At 40.5% G+C, this 15,000-nt stretch overlaps 1 protein-coding gene across 2 annotated transcripts in view; it reads right to left on the reverse strand.

Annotated features, from left to right (window-relative positions):
* Positions 1-15,000, reverse strand: part of LOC123512186 (protein N-terminal asparagine amidohydrolase-like) — a 226,492-nt gene that overhangs the window by 157,866 nt on the left and 53,626 nt on the right. The window contains exon 2 of one of the 2 annotated variants that reach the window (XM_045268428.1): positions 6,949-7,055. The exons of the other annotated variant lie outside the window; for it this stretch is intronic. The gene's annotated coding sequence lies outside the window, so the exon portion shown is untranslated. The remainder of the gene's footprint in view (positions 1-6,948; positions 7,056-15,000) is intronic. 2 annotated transcript variants of the gene reach the window in all.

The following is a 15,000-nucleotide window of genomic DNA, read 5'->3' on the forward strand; positions in this document are numbered from 1 at the left end:
CCAATTACGAACAGTCCGCCAGGGGGCAGCTTTTTAGTCCACCTTCTCCCCTCGTGCGTGACACTGTGGCCCTCGCTGCCTCACGAACACACACACACACACACACACACACACACACACACACACACACACACACACACACACACACACACACATAACAGTAATACTATTAACAGTAAACGGAAATGCAAATAAAAATGACACCAGTACTACTAGTAGTAGTAGTAGTCGTAGTCGTAGTAGTAGTAGTAGTAGTAGTAGTAGTAGTAGTAGTAGTAGTAGTAGTAGTAGTAGTAGTAGTAGTAGTAGTAGTAGTAGTAGTAGTAGTAGTAGCAGCAGCAGCAGCAGTAGAAGTAGTAGTAGCGGCAGTGGTAACAGTAAAAACCATCCCGCACAAACCTTCCCATCAATAACTGCAACAAACACACCAGCATATTTTTCTTTCCCACTGGCTCAACATTCCGTGACGCGAGGATGACAAGGCAAGCAAAACAAAGACAGGGACAAACAAGGGGGACTTAACAAGGAGACAAGAGACTCGCCACGCAGCCACCACGCAAGGCAGAACTGCGGGATGAGGGAAAAAAGGAAAAAAAGAAAGAGGAAAGCCAAATAGAAATACAGGAACGGGTCGAGGTGGCATGGTGGTGATGGTGGTGGGGATGGTGATAGATAGGACAAGTTCTTCCTGTGTTTCATAAAGGCAGGTATACTTAGCACACCTTCAGGTACAGGTAAGTCAGGTAAACAGGTAAGTTCCCACTCACCTCCGCGCTGCCTGCTCCGATGTCTGTCTTTTAATCTGTCCCTTTAATCCCTTCAATACCGGGACATATTTTTACCTTGAGATTTGTGTACGATTAGACCATTTTATCTCCATTAGGAAGGGTCTATGGATGTCAGAAGATTACTGGCCAGAGTCTTTACTATTTTCATCCCAACATATGTTTCTGAAGTTGTATAAAATGGCCAAATAGTAACCAGAATGAAAATGAAAGCGCGTCATGGCATTGAAAAGATTAAATTGTATAACACTTCTTTTCTCGCAGTAATCACCCAATCAGCCTATTCTTGACCCTTTTAGTGCTAATCTTTCCCATAATCAACAATTTTCAAGGAACTAATTTTGTAGTGGTATAAAAACGTACTTTTGTAACTTGGCAAAGATTGGATTAACCTCTTTTTTTTTCGTTTTCATGTCCATCCACACAATTCATGCCAGTGATTTCAAGGTTAACAAAAAACGAGACGCCCACAGCTGGGAAAAAAAAGTTAATTAACCTCTTCAACACTAGGACAAATTTTTACCTTGGGTTTGTGTACGATTAGACCATTTTATTGACATTAGGAAGGGTCTAAGGAGATCAGAAGTGTAATGGCCACAGTCTTCACTATTTTAACCAAAACACAAGTTTCTGAAGTTGTTTAAAATCACCACTAAAGTCAGCAGAATTACTATGGAAGCGCGTCATGGTATTGAAGAAGTTAAGGGAACTCTTCAAGTGAAGGTTCCGGTATAAAACAAATTGAGGAAACACGAGAGGCAGAAAAGGATTCATATGATTTAAAACCAACTTCATCAAATCTGAACCTTACTGACCCGACAGACATACTGATCATGCTTAATACAGGAACTACCACGTGTACATCCGATGGCTTCTCTCACCTTCTCTTGTTTTATATTTTCTTACGTGCTTATGATTTTCTTTAAAATAGGTTCTAGTCAAATTCTAGTAACATAACATCCTAACATACTGATCATAATTCATAAAGAACTGTAAGGTGTAGATTTCATGGCTTCTTACACCTTCCCTTTCATATTTTCTACTGAGTTTTTTTTAATGTAGTAAGTTCTAGTCACGTTCTAGTACCCTAATTTAAAAAAGAACTCTCATACCACGCGTTCAAATTGCTAGGTGTTGTGTATCCTAAAGATCTGGCAAGTTGTGACGTGTGACTCGAAGGTTCACGGTATTAACGAGGCTCTTTACACACTGGTAAGTCTCGGGGAGTCTTACACCAGGTATTGACTTTTTTTTTTGTCATGAGAAATGTTGTAAAATGTTATGACTAGTAAGGGATGTTAGTGCTTCTCTCTCTCTCTCTCTCTCTCTCTCTCTCTCTCTCTCTCTCTCTCTCTGCTCTCTCTCTCTCTCTCTCTCTCTCTCTCTCTCTCTCTCTCTCTCTCTCTCTCTCTCTCTCTCTCTCTCTCTCTCTCTCTCTCTCTCTCTCTCTCTCTCTCTCTCTCTCTCTCTCTCTCTCTCTCTCTCTCTACTCGCATGTCTCCTTTCTCCACCACAACAAACCCATTCAAAACGTTACACACAAGGTTATCTGAAAAGAGGAGACAGAAAGCAATGTGAAGAGAGGACGCAAATAAAGTTGAAAATAAAGGAGAGGAAGTAAGATAAGAAGAGAGGAGAGTAGAAGGGAGTGGAGAATGAGAAAATAGAGAGAATGAGAAAAGAGTAGAGGAGGAGAATGAGAAAGGATAAAGAAGGAAGAGGATGGAAGGGGATTTAAGACGGTAAGAAATGAGTAAAGAGCAGATGATAATTAAGAATGAGAGGATTAGAAGTTAAGAGGAGAAGAAAACTGAATAAAAGACGATAATAAGAAGGAATAGAATATAATCAAGAGTAGTAAGAATTACGAATTTCAAAAGAATGTAAAAAAAAAACAAAGAAGAGAAAGAAGAAAATCAGGGAAAAAGAACGAGAGGAGATGAGACACACGAATAAAGAGAAGAAAGGATGATATAGAAGAGATAACGCAGACGAAACACGAAGGAAAACAGAGACAGCAATGAAAGTAGGGAAGGAAGGAAGAGAGGGAAAGAAACAAGAGGAGACGAGAAGAGATAAGAGAGAGATTTACATAAATGATAAAGATAAGGAGACAAGGAGAGCACGATAACGGAGGAAGAAGTATTTACGAAGACAACGATGAACTTCCAGTGAAAGACGGAGGAGGAGGAGGAGGAGGAGGAGGAGGAGGAGGAGGAGGAGGAGGAGGAGGAGGAGGAGGAGGAGGAGGAGGAGGACATTAATGTACTTGTAAGTTACAGAAATGAGAAAATATAGCACTCTAGTTGCAATATATAAGAGCAGATTAGATAAATAAAATGAAAACAAAGTATGAAACTGGTCCTGCTCCTCCTCCTCCTCCTACTCCTCCTCCTCCTCCTACTCCTCCTCCTCCTCCTTTTTCCATCCTCTTTGTTCTCTCTTCTACCTTCTAGTTTTCTTCCTCCTCTCCTTCTCCTCCTAGTTTTATTTTTCCTCCTCGTCTTCATATTTATCTTTTGTCTTATTCGTATCCTCCTCCCTTCTTCTTCTCCTCCTCCTCCTCCTCCTCCTCCTCCTCCTCCTCCTCCTCCTCCTCCTCCTCCTCCTCCTCTTAGGTTTCATTATTTTTTTCCTCTTCAGGTTCGTTTTCCTCCTCCTCTTTCGCCTCCTCTTAATCTTCACTTCCTAATTCTCTTCCTCCTTTTCTTAACATCGTCTTCTCTACTTTTCCTTCTCTTCCTCATCTAAAATCCTAAACTATATAATCTCTCTCTCTCTCTCTCTCTCTCTCTCTCTCTCTCTCTCTCTCTCTCTCTCTCTCTCTCATCTGTACCATAAGCAAGAGCAAATCTAAGCCAGTGTTTCCTCACATAGTACATTACCTTCACCTGCCTCCCTCTCTCACCCACGCTGGCCGCCCTCTCCCCTTGTCCCACTGGCCTACACTGACGCAAATACCAAGGCAGGGAAATAAGACACTTGAATGCCGGCAACCTTAGCTTCTATTGTGCCAAAATTACCCTTTCTCTTGAATCTTTTAACCTGTTTTTATTTTTATTTTTCTTCTTTCCTTTTTGTTTCGTTTCTCGTTGTTTTTGTCTTTGTTTCTGTTTCTCTCTCTCTCTCTCTCTCTCTCTCTCTCTCTCTCTCTCTCTCTCTCTGGAATGATTTAAAGAGAAAAGACATCAGGAATAGGAGTTTTCTTGTTTTTTTTTTATTTCTTCTATTTAATTATATTCATTTGTTTATTACCTACCTATCAAAATGTCTAGGGTACTCTTACATGCCCCTCCCTCTCCCGCTGAGACAGAGAAAGCTGAATCGAATCACTTCATGCTGCAAGAATGAAACACAAAGAAAATATCAAGTCTGAAAATATGACATATAAAAGTCTCCTATACAAACGTTTCCTGTGACCATCAACATATCAGTGAGAGAGAGAGAGAAACGTTTAATGAAGTTTGTTAATGTTGATACCAAAAAAGAAAGTAAATTTTAATACAAGACAAAACGTTAAACTGAATATCTGGTCCTTAAACGTTTTCTGGAACAATAAACGTTCCCGAGAGAGAGAGAGAGAGAGAGAGAGAGAGAGAGAGAGAGAGAGAGAGAGAGAGAGAGAGAGAGAGAACATTTAATCAAGTAAGCTAATGTTGCTACCATAAAAAAGAGTAAATTCTAAGACAAGACAACAAGTTAATCTGAACATCTGCTCTTTAAACGTTTTCCGTCACTGTAAACGTTTGGGTGAGACAGAGAAGACTTAGTGAAGATTATTAGTGTTGCTACACAGAAATTTACTAAGGGAGAGGTGTGGAAAAGGAGATGAAGAAAAGGAAGGAATGGGTAAGGGTGTAAAATAGAAAGAGAGAGGGAGAAGATAAGAAAAATATAGTATGAATGGGAAAGTAAGTAGGAAAGGAAGACTATGTGGTTGATAGGTAGAAGAGAATAATATAACGAGTGTTGTATCATTTAAATGGTTTCTTTTCTTGTGACTATGAAGACAGAAAGGAAGAAAGAAAAAAAAGAAAGAAAGAAAGAAAAGAAGGAAGGAAGATGAAAGAAAGAAAAAAAGAAAGGAAGGAAAAAGGACGAAAGAAAGAAAAAGAAAGGAATGAAGAAATAAATAAAAAAAAAGAAAAAAAAGAAAAAGGAAGGAAGGAAGGAAGGAAGGAAGGGAGAGAGGGATGAAGAAAAGAAAGAAAAAGTAAGAAAGAAAGAAAACGAAAGAAAGAGAGAACAGAGAAAAAAAAAAAAACTCACCAGGGAATATAACTTTGGCGTGAACGAAACAAACGATGCAATCACGTGACAATGAAAAGAATTACGGAACAAAAAAAAAAAAACACGAAGAAACAAAAAGAAATAAACGAAAGGAAATAAAACTGAAACGGAAAGGCGAGAAGAAAATAAAGTCGAGTAAATTTAAGAGGAAAATTTGAGGAAAGAGACAGGAATGAAATATTTCGCTGGCGAGAGAGAGAGAGAGAGAGAGAGAGAGAGAGAGAGAGAGAGAGAGAGAGAGAGAGAGAGAGAGAGACAGGAGAGAGGCGGTGAAGGGAAAGCGAGAGATAGAGAGATGAAGCGAGAGATAAAGAGAAGAGGAGGCAACATGGATCTTTGTTAACCCGGCTCTCTCTCTCTCTCTCTCTCTCTCTCTCTCTCTCTCTCTCTCAGGAACAACTTTTTTTCCGTTCTCCTCAAGCACCACCACCACCACCACCACCATCTTCCCCTACCACCACCACCCAAATAAGCAAACACTAATTAATCAAGCATCATCCGAATACATTAATGACGACAGGTAACAAGCCCACAGGTAAACAGGAGGGCGGAGCAGTCCCCCACACCTCGCCTCGCCTCGCCACACCTCGCTGCACCTCACCGCAGAACACAGGTGAACAGGCAGCCAGGTGTACTAAAAGGCAGGTACACATACGTGGGATTTGCCAGGGTGCATATTGAAACACCTCTGCTGTGTTCTTCCGCACTCTTACACCACTTTCAAATAGCGCTGTATAGTTGAAGGTGTACGGGTTTTTAAGGGTGTTTTTTTATTGTTCCAGTGACGGATTAACATTTCTATATTATCAACAGGAGAAACACTATTGAAAACTTGGCTTATCATGTCTATTGGGCTCTGAAAACGGTCATGGCAGGAGAGCAAAGCGTTTCTGAATACGGCCCTTTCTAAGAAGTGACGGATTTTCAATGGTGTTTTTACGGTTCCACTGACAGATTAACAACATTTCTACATTACTAACAGGAGAAACACTATTAAAAACTTGGCTTATCATCTTTATGGGTTTTGAAAATAGTCGTGGTGAGAGAGCAAAGCATTTCTAATAAGTGAGCGATTTTATTGTTTCAGTGATGGATTAACATGATCAACAGGAGAAACACTATTGAAAACTTGGCTTATCATGTCTATTGGGCTCTGAAAACGGTCATGATAGGAGAGCGTAGCAAGGCGTTTCTGAATACGGCCATTTCTAAGAAGTGACGGATTTTCAATGTTGTTTTTACGGTCTCAGTGACAGATTAACAACATTTCTATATCATTAACAAAAGAAACATTAGTGAAAACTTGGCTATCATCTCTATTGGGCTTTGAAAACAGTCATGGCAGGAGAGCAAAGTGTTTCTGAATAAGGCCATTTCTAAGAAGTGACGGATTTTCAATGTTGTTTTTACGGTCCCAGTGACAGATTAACAACATTTCTACATTACTAACAAGAAAAACACTATTAAAAACTTGGCTTATCATCTTTATGGCTTTGAAAATAGACGTGGTGAGAGAGCAAAGCATCTCTAATAAGTGGCGGGTTTTTCTATAGCGTTTTTATTGTTCTAGTGACAGATTGACGACATATCTACATTACTAACAGGACAAACACTATTGAAAACTTGACTTACTATTTTTATGGCTTTTGAAAATAATCGTGGTAACAATTTAACATTTATATATATTATTAACAGAAGAAAAATACTATTGAAAATTTGACTTACTACCTTTTGGCCTTTGAAAATTCCTACATTATTAACAGAAGAAACACCATAAAAAAACTTGGCTTATCATTTCTGTGGCCTTTGAAAATAGTTGTGATGGTGAGGGAGTGCGCAAAGGTGTTTCTGAGTACCTGCGCGTCTGACTTACCTGGCTGTTACTGTTTCTCTATTTTCCCAAGCTTAGTTCCACGTCTCCCAAGGTTTTAGAGTCAAGTGGTCACAGCCCGCCACCGCCTCGCCATCCGCCACACGTACCTGTTGGCAGACAAAACACACGTTCTTAATTGCCATTCACCTGAGGCCACACGTATATCACCGCTATTAACTGCGCCCACTACTACTGATGGGGATGGTGGTGATGGTGGTGGTGGTGGTGTGTGTTGTTTTAAGAGGCAGAAAAACAAGGGTAGAAATGCTGAAAATATTGTTGTTGTGTTACTGATGTTATTGGTGTTGTTTGTGTTGTTGTTATTAGTGATGGTGGTGATGGTGTTAGTGGTTGAGGTGTTGTGTTTGTGTTTGTAGTGTTTATATTGTTGTTGTTAGTGGTGTTGTTAGTGGTTGTAGCTGTCTTGTTGGTTGCATTGTTGTTGTTGTTGTTGTTCTTGTTCTTCTTCCTCTTAGTGGTAGTGGTAGTGGTGTTGTTAGTGGTTGAGGTGTCTTATTGTTGTGGTTGTCTCCTTGGTGTTGTTAATGGTGATTGTATTGTTCTTATTAGTGGTGGTGGTAGTGGTGGTGTTAATGGTTGTGGTGGTGGTGTTGTTAGTGTTGGTGTTGGTACAGAGGCAGGGAGAGCTACATAATCTCTACAGCTTGTCTGACCTTACTCTCTCTCCCTCTCACCGCACTACCTGCAAAATCCAGTCCTCGCCTTGGCCTCCCCTCCGCACCGTAGCTTCCTTTTTTTTTCCAGTCTACAGGGAGACCAACCAAGGACAACAAAATCAATGAAAAAAAATTTCGTAAAATCGTTCCCTAGAAAAAAATATGTTAGAGATAGAGAGAGATATATATATATATATATATATATATATATATATATATATATATATATATATATATATATATATATATATATTCACTCACCAATCTAGTAGTCCCCCCTGAAAAATGCAGTCATTCACTTGAACAAGAAAGGTCGCAGCAGATGAAGGGAGAGACTCTACCTCGGCTGACAGAATGATGAGTACGAAAATAAATCAAGCTTTTCAAAGGAGCAGCAAAGCGACGCCAGTGAAAAAAATGTTCTCACTTGGCTGACACAATGACAGGCGCATTAAAATAAATGAAGACTTTCCATTAAGCACAACAAAGTGTTGGTAAGGGCCGGCGCGTCCCGCTGGTGGCTGGGACAAGAGGCGGCGGTGACGCACTGCCTGCAGCGGTCCTGCCTCGCCGGTAAGCAGGTCATAGAGACACGCGTCACGCCTGCACTCTCAGCTTCCCCTGACCGAAGGCTACCCGTGCCTGGCATGCGCACGCCTACACGCCTCGCGACGCCCTCAGACCCGCCGGTGTAGGTCAACTAGGCCGCTCCTCGAGGTGAAGGCGGCCACCACAACCACCACCACCACCATTATCGCCACACAACTAACAGGAGAGGCACACAGGCGCAGTGATGGGCGTGTATTCCCGCGGCGTCCTGGCGTCCCCGGGAGGCGCCGTGGGCGTGGAATATCAGGCAAGCGTTGACTCATCTCATGACAGTTTGAAAGCACGACACCCCTTCTTCCCTCCGTTTAACCCCACCACCCTTCATCCCCATTCCCTTGTCCTCCCTCCACTTTATCACAGCATCCCCCTCCCACCCCCATCCCCATCCACACCACTACTGTTCTCCCTCCCAACCCAGCACAGAGAGTGGTGACCCGGAATCCAGCGGAGAAAAGACTATTGTAGATGTATAAGATGACAAATGACATTTATGGTGCATCGCTAAGCCAGTGTCTTCCACCTGACCCACTCTGACCCTCACACTGCTGGTAGTGGAGCAACTATGCCATACGCATTTCCACTTCCTGCACCTGAAGCCCTGACTTGCCCAGGCTCTGAATGGCGAGGCTTTGCGAGATGTCAGCAGATCACAGGGCTTGTTATGGAGGTGGAACACAAAGCATGATGGAAGGAAGTGAAGGCTATCTCTCTCTCTCTCTCTCTCTCTCTCTCTCTCTCTCTCTCTCTCTCTCTCTGGTATCAGAAATGCAAGAAAAAAATAAGAAAACAAGATTAATGAACTATTTTGGCACCGTAAGAAAACTATCAATCTTCAGGTAAAACAACTCTCTCTCTCTCTCTCTCTCTCTCTCTCTCTCTCTCTCTCTCTCTCTCTCTCTCTCTCTCTCTCTCTCTCTCTCTCTCTCTCTCTCTCATACCCGATAGAAGATTCAGAGTTTACTTTCGTCAAGGGCACACGAGTGAGGCATTAGAGAGGCATGGCAGGGCCCGAGGCGAGGCAGCACAGACAGTACAAGCAACACAGGCAACATAAGCAACACACAACAAGCACAGGTTCACAGGTCAACTCTCATGGCTGTCTGGTGATTGATCTGCTACTCCCTACCCCCCCGAGGCCTCACTCTGAATCACTGATCACTGGGGTATTTGAACCGCTTCGAGGCCTCGGGGTCTCACCAGCAGTGTTCACAAAGGGTTCAGATGTGATTGGGAAGGTTCTAGTTAGTAGTTTTCTCGTATATGTAGAATTTGAATTGTTATTACAAGAATCATGAAAGTCTCTCTGAATAAACCAATAATCTCCACTAGAGCCTGTTAAACTATCAATGGAATCATAAAAACACCCTTGAAAACACCAATAATTTCCATCATATCCTATTAAACTATTGCTAAAATCATGAAAGCACCACTGAAAACACTAATAATTTCTATCCTATTAAACCATCAATGGAATCATAAAAACACCCTTGAAAACTCCAATATTTTCCATCATACCCCGTTAAACTATTACTAGAATCATGAAAAAACTCTTGAAAACACTAATAATTTCCAGCTTGCTAAACTATCACCGGAAACGCAGAAATACCGATATAAACCCCATTTTTTTAACTAGAGCCTGTTGAACTAGCGGTAGAATCACGTAAACACCTTGAAAATTCTGGTAACTTCCCCTAGAACCCGTAAAATTACCACTAGAATCTTGAAAAACACATGAAACTAAGCTTCCACTAAAGGGTGTAAAACTAACAGTGGAATCATGAAAATTACTCTTGAGAACCCACTGGAGTCTATCAAACTGCCACTAACACTACAATAATCCTTCTCTCTACAAATTTCAGGCTAGACACTGTTAACTCTTCAGTCCTGAGAGGCATTTTTACCATGAGTTTCAGTATGATTGGATGATTTTGTTGGCATTAAGAAGGATCTATGAAGGTCAGAAGATAAATAGCTAAAGTCTTCACTATTTTAATCCCTCCACATAAGTTTTTGAAGCTTAGAAAATCACCAATAGTAAGCAGAATATGAAAATGTATCATGGTACTGAAGAGGTTAAACTAGTAGTAGAACCATGTAAACAGCTGTAAAGTAGCACAAGATGCATGAAAACACTTTTGTAAACCTTCTAATGTGTTAAACTATCCATGAAATCCTCAAGGCAGCACTGAGGACTCAATAATCTCCACCAGGCGTAGCAAACCCTCAATAATCTTCATCAGAAGGCAGCAAACAATAGAGATAAGAAGCCAAACGTTAGCGGGGAGGGTTGGAGGTTCTTGTTTTGATGGCACTCACACCCGCCACTAATAACACACGGATACAAGAGACTCAGACAAGACTCCAGATTAACTCCACCACCAGCTATTAGCACATTCCCGCTGTCTCCCTCCCTCTCTCTCTCTCTCTCTCTCTCTCTCTCTCTCTCTCTCTCTCTCTCTCTCTCTCTCTCTCTCTCTCTCTCTCTCTCTCTCTCTCTCTCTCTCTCTCTCTCTCTCTCTCTCTCCTTGTCATGCATACCTGCACTGTGCCCTTGAGGGAAAACGATATATATAAGAAATGCCTGTTCAAATTAGATTACTGTGTATCTTTGGTATCGATAGCGAGAGAGGCGAAGAGATGAAGACGTAAAAGACGTTATATAAGTCTGATATTGCAGCGTAAAGTAAGGACAGTGGGTGTGTTAAGAAATGTATGTTAAAGTTAGGTTAATCAGTTTTTGGTTAACGTGAAACAGACGTAGAGAGATGAGGACGTAAAAAAATGTATATATAAGTTTGATGGTGCAGCGTAAAGTAAGCAATAGGTGTGTTAAGAAATGTGTGTTAAAGTTATAGTAATGACGACCATAAGGTGTTTTTAGGTTTTGGTTAACGTAAGACAGACCTACAGAAATGAGGATGGAAAAGAAAATATAAGTTTGATATTGCAGCGTAAAGTAAGAAAAAACTATGCGTGTTAAGAAATATATTAGCTAAGAAATATAATAGTTAAATTAATGACGAGAATGAGGTGTTTTTAGATCCTGGTTAACATGAGACGGATGTGGAGAGATGAGGACGTAAAAAAATATGCACATAAGTTTGATGGTGCAACATAAAGTAAGGAAAACAATAGGTGCTAAAAAAAAAATAAATAAATAAAAAAAACTGCTCATACAGTAGTTGAATTATTGACATGCGTGGCGTTTCCTCAGGTTCTGACTAACGAGAGACAGACACAGAAGGACGAGCATGTAGAGATAAAAAAAAAGAGTGCATATATAACTTCAACAAGAACAAGACAGCAACAACTAAGGAAAACAATTAATATCTTGAGTGAATTACCTGTTTAACTTCAATTACTGACGTGCACCTTAAGTTTTCATGTACTCGTTAACGAAAGACAGACGCAGAAGGATGAATACGTAAAGAGATGCATGTAACCTCGACAAGACAGCAAAAAACAACGAAAACAATGGACATAAAAAGAAATGCCTGTTGAAGTCCAATTAAAGACATGAACAAGGTGTCTTCAGGTGTCTTCAGAGTAGATGAGAGAGAGAGAGAGAGAGAGAGAGAGAGAGAGAGAGAGAGAGAGAGAGAGAGAGAGAGAGAGAGAGAGAGAGAGAGAGAGAGAGAGAGAGAGAGAGAGAGAGAGAGAGAGAGAGAGAGAGAGAGAGAGAGAGAGAGAGAGAGAGAGAGAGAGAGAGAGACGTAAAGAAATATCAATAACCTAAGTAAGACAACAAAAACCAATAAAAACAATGAATATAATACGGAATATCAGTTCATCTTCAATTCCTGCCACGTTTAAGGACAGAATAAGACGTGAAAATGGTGAAAAAAAGAAGGTACACGTATTATTGAATAGTGTAAAGTGATACGATAAGAATTACCTGTTCATGTTAAATTACTGACGTGTGGAAGGTAGCACAGGTGTGGCGTAAAAAGAGATAGCCGACAGGAGGGAAGAATGAAAAAAAATGTAAAAAAACACACGTCTGATAATCTTGCACGAAATAAAGAAATAATTCGAAATACAGGTTCATATTATACTACTGACGTGTGTAAGGCAGCTCAGGTATAATACACATAAGAAGGAAAATACGTGGAAAAATACTGAAAAAAAAGATAATTCCTTGGTTACCTGACACAAACTTGAGGAATAATAATAAAAATACCAGTTCGAGCTAAGTTACCGACGAGTGAAAAAAGTCTGCACGTAAAAAGGGTAAAAGCCACAGGGAACAGAAAAAATGTGCAAAAAAAAATAAAAGAAAAAAGGAGTTGTGGGTTAAATTATCCAACATAAAATGAAGAAATAATAATAAAAATACCTGTTCAAATTACATAATCCACGTGTGAAAGGTTTGCGCGGGTAAATGATAAGGAGACGCCACAGGGAGGAATGAAAATACAGTGAAAAAGTCGATACAAGTTTGATTACATACAACAAAACTAAGAAATAATAAGAAACACGAGTTAACATTACCGCGCTGACGTGTGAAAGGTGCGACCAGGTGAAGGAAAGGAAGCAGCCACGGGGAACAGAAATAAGTGCAAAATTGTAAAAAGAAAAAGAAAAAGAAAAGATGTATGAGTATGATTAGGTGTGAAGAAGTAACAACAACCAAATACACCTGTTCAAAATTAAATTACTGAGGTGGCTGAAGTATCTCGTGTATCACGTAACATAATAGGAAAGTAAGATTAGTGTGTTACAATAAAATAATAAAAACAACAGAGAAAAAAAGTAAAGAACATTATGTGTATTACTTGACGTGAAGATAAGGAAATGCACCTGTCCATATCCAATTATCGAGGTATTGCAGGTATGTCCGAGTATCAGGTAACATAAGAGAAAAGATAAGTGAGCTAAATAACAGAAAAAAGAACACAAAGGGCATAATTTCTCCTACCTGACGGAGACATAAATAAACACACCTGTCCAAATGAAATCCCTGAGGTATTACAGGTAACAACAGGTAACGAGAAATAGCCGCAGGTAAGATCAATAAGAGTTTAAACAAAAGATAAATTAAAAAAAAGAACAAGAGCATCACTGACTCGCTCGCATGAAGTGAAGGGAAAAAAAATATTGTGGTATTAGATATCAGAGAAGCGAAATTAGTGAAGTAGAAAACGCGAAGTGCATTGTTCTGAGTTTATAAGGGGTGACGTGGACTTAATTATTTTTGCCTCGAAGAATAATGTAATAATTTTAGGCGAGGAGGAGGAGGAGGAGGAGGAGGAGGAGGATTCTTGCGTGTGGTGGCCAGCATCTTCTGATTAAATGCCGGTGAAATTTGACCTGTGTTTCCTTGTGTTAATTGCAGTAGTCCTGGTGGTGGTGGTGGTGGTGGAGGTAACAACAACAATAACAACTCCAATGGTGATGGCAGTAGTAGTAGTAGTAGTAGTAGTAGTAGTAGTAGTAGTAGTAGTAGTAGTAGTAGTAGTAGTAGTAGTAGTAGTAGTAGTAGTAGTAGTGGCAACAGTAACAACGACGACGACAAAAGCAGTAGCAGCAACAACAACAACAACAACAACAACAACAACATCTCCCATTCCTCCAAATTTACAAACATTACCTGACTAACTAATAAACCTAACCAACAAACTAACAAACTAGCAAAACGAATTAACGAACCCCTCCACTCTTAACAACGAAAAAAAAAAAAAAAAAAAAAAACAACATTCTAACAAAAAATCATTCTCTTCTCCTCTCTCTCTCTCTCTCTCTCTCTCTCTCTCTCTCTCTCTCTCTCTCTCTCTCTCTCTCTCTCTCTCTCTCTCTCTCTCTCTCTCTCTCTCTCTCTCTCTCTCTCTCGGACACACCAAGCAAGGCCATACGAGACGGCAACACATCACCCTAGCCAAACGCGTCACAGGCTTAATGTCAAATGGAAACGTGTGTCCATAACAAGGGTGAGAAGGCGAACAGGGTGACGGCGTGAGGCAGGGCGAGGCAGGGCGGGGCAGGGTGAGATTAGGGTGAAATCAGCGTGGCGTAGAGTGGGTATAGAGTGAAACAAAGAGATCAGGGTGTGGCAAGAAGATGTAGAATGATTTAAGGGTGAAGAATGAGTTAAATAAGTTAGGTATAGTACTGTAGGGTGATGAAAGACAAAAACAGGGTGAGAGGAGAAAAATATTGTACTGCACTGTAATTTATAGAGTGAGACAAAGAGATCAGGGTGTGGGAAGACGAAATAGGGTGATTTTGGGTGAAAAGAGCGAGTGTGGTAGGCGAGGTTTAGTACTGTAGGGTGATGAAGGCCGCAAATAGGGTGAGGAAAGAAAAACATTGTACTATAATGTAATTTAGAGTGAATATAGAATAAGACAGAGATGAGGGTGTAGTAAGTCGATATAGGGTGATTTAAGGGTGAAAAGAGCGAGTGTGGTAGGCAAGGTTTAGTACTGTAGGGTGATGAAGGCCGCAAATAGGGTGAGGAAAGAAAATATTGTACTGTAATGTGATCTAGAGTGAATATAAGTGAGACAGAGATCAGGGAGTGGTGGGACAATGTAGGGTGATTTAAGAGAGAAAAGAGTGACTAGTGATATTAGGGTGATGAAGGCTGAAAATAGGGTAAGGAAAGGAAAACTCGACTCATATATTGCACTGTAAGGTGATCTAGGGTGAAAATAGAGTGAAACAAAGAGATCAGGGTGTGGTGATGTAATGTAGGGTGATAGAAAACGAAGAACGGGTGAGAAAAGGGAATGTTAGGGTGAAATCTTGCACTGTGGGATTAATAAAG

The sequence above is a fragment of the Portunus trituberculatus genome, chromosome 33 (genome assembly GCF_017591435.1).
Source record: "Portunus trituberculatus isolate SZX2019 chromosome 33, ASM1759143v1, whole genome shotgun sequence".
NCBI lineage: Eukaryota > Metazoa > Arthropoda > Malacostraca > Decapoda > Portunidae > Portunus > Portunus trituberculatus.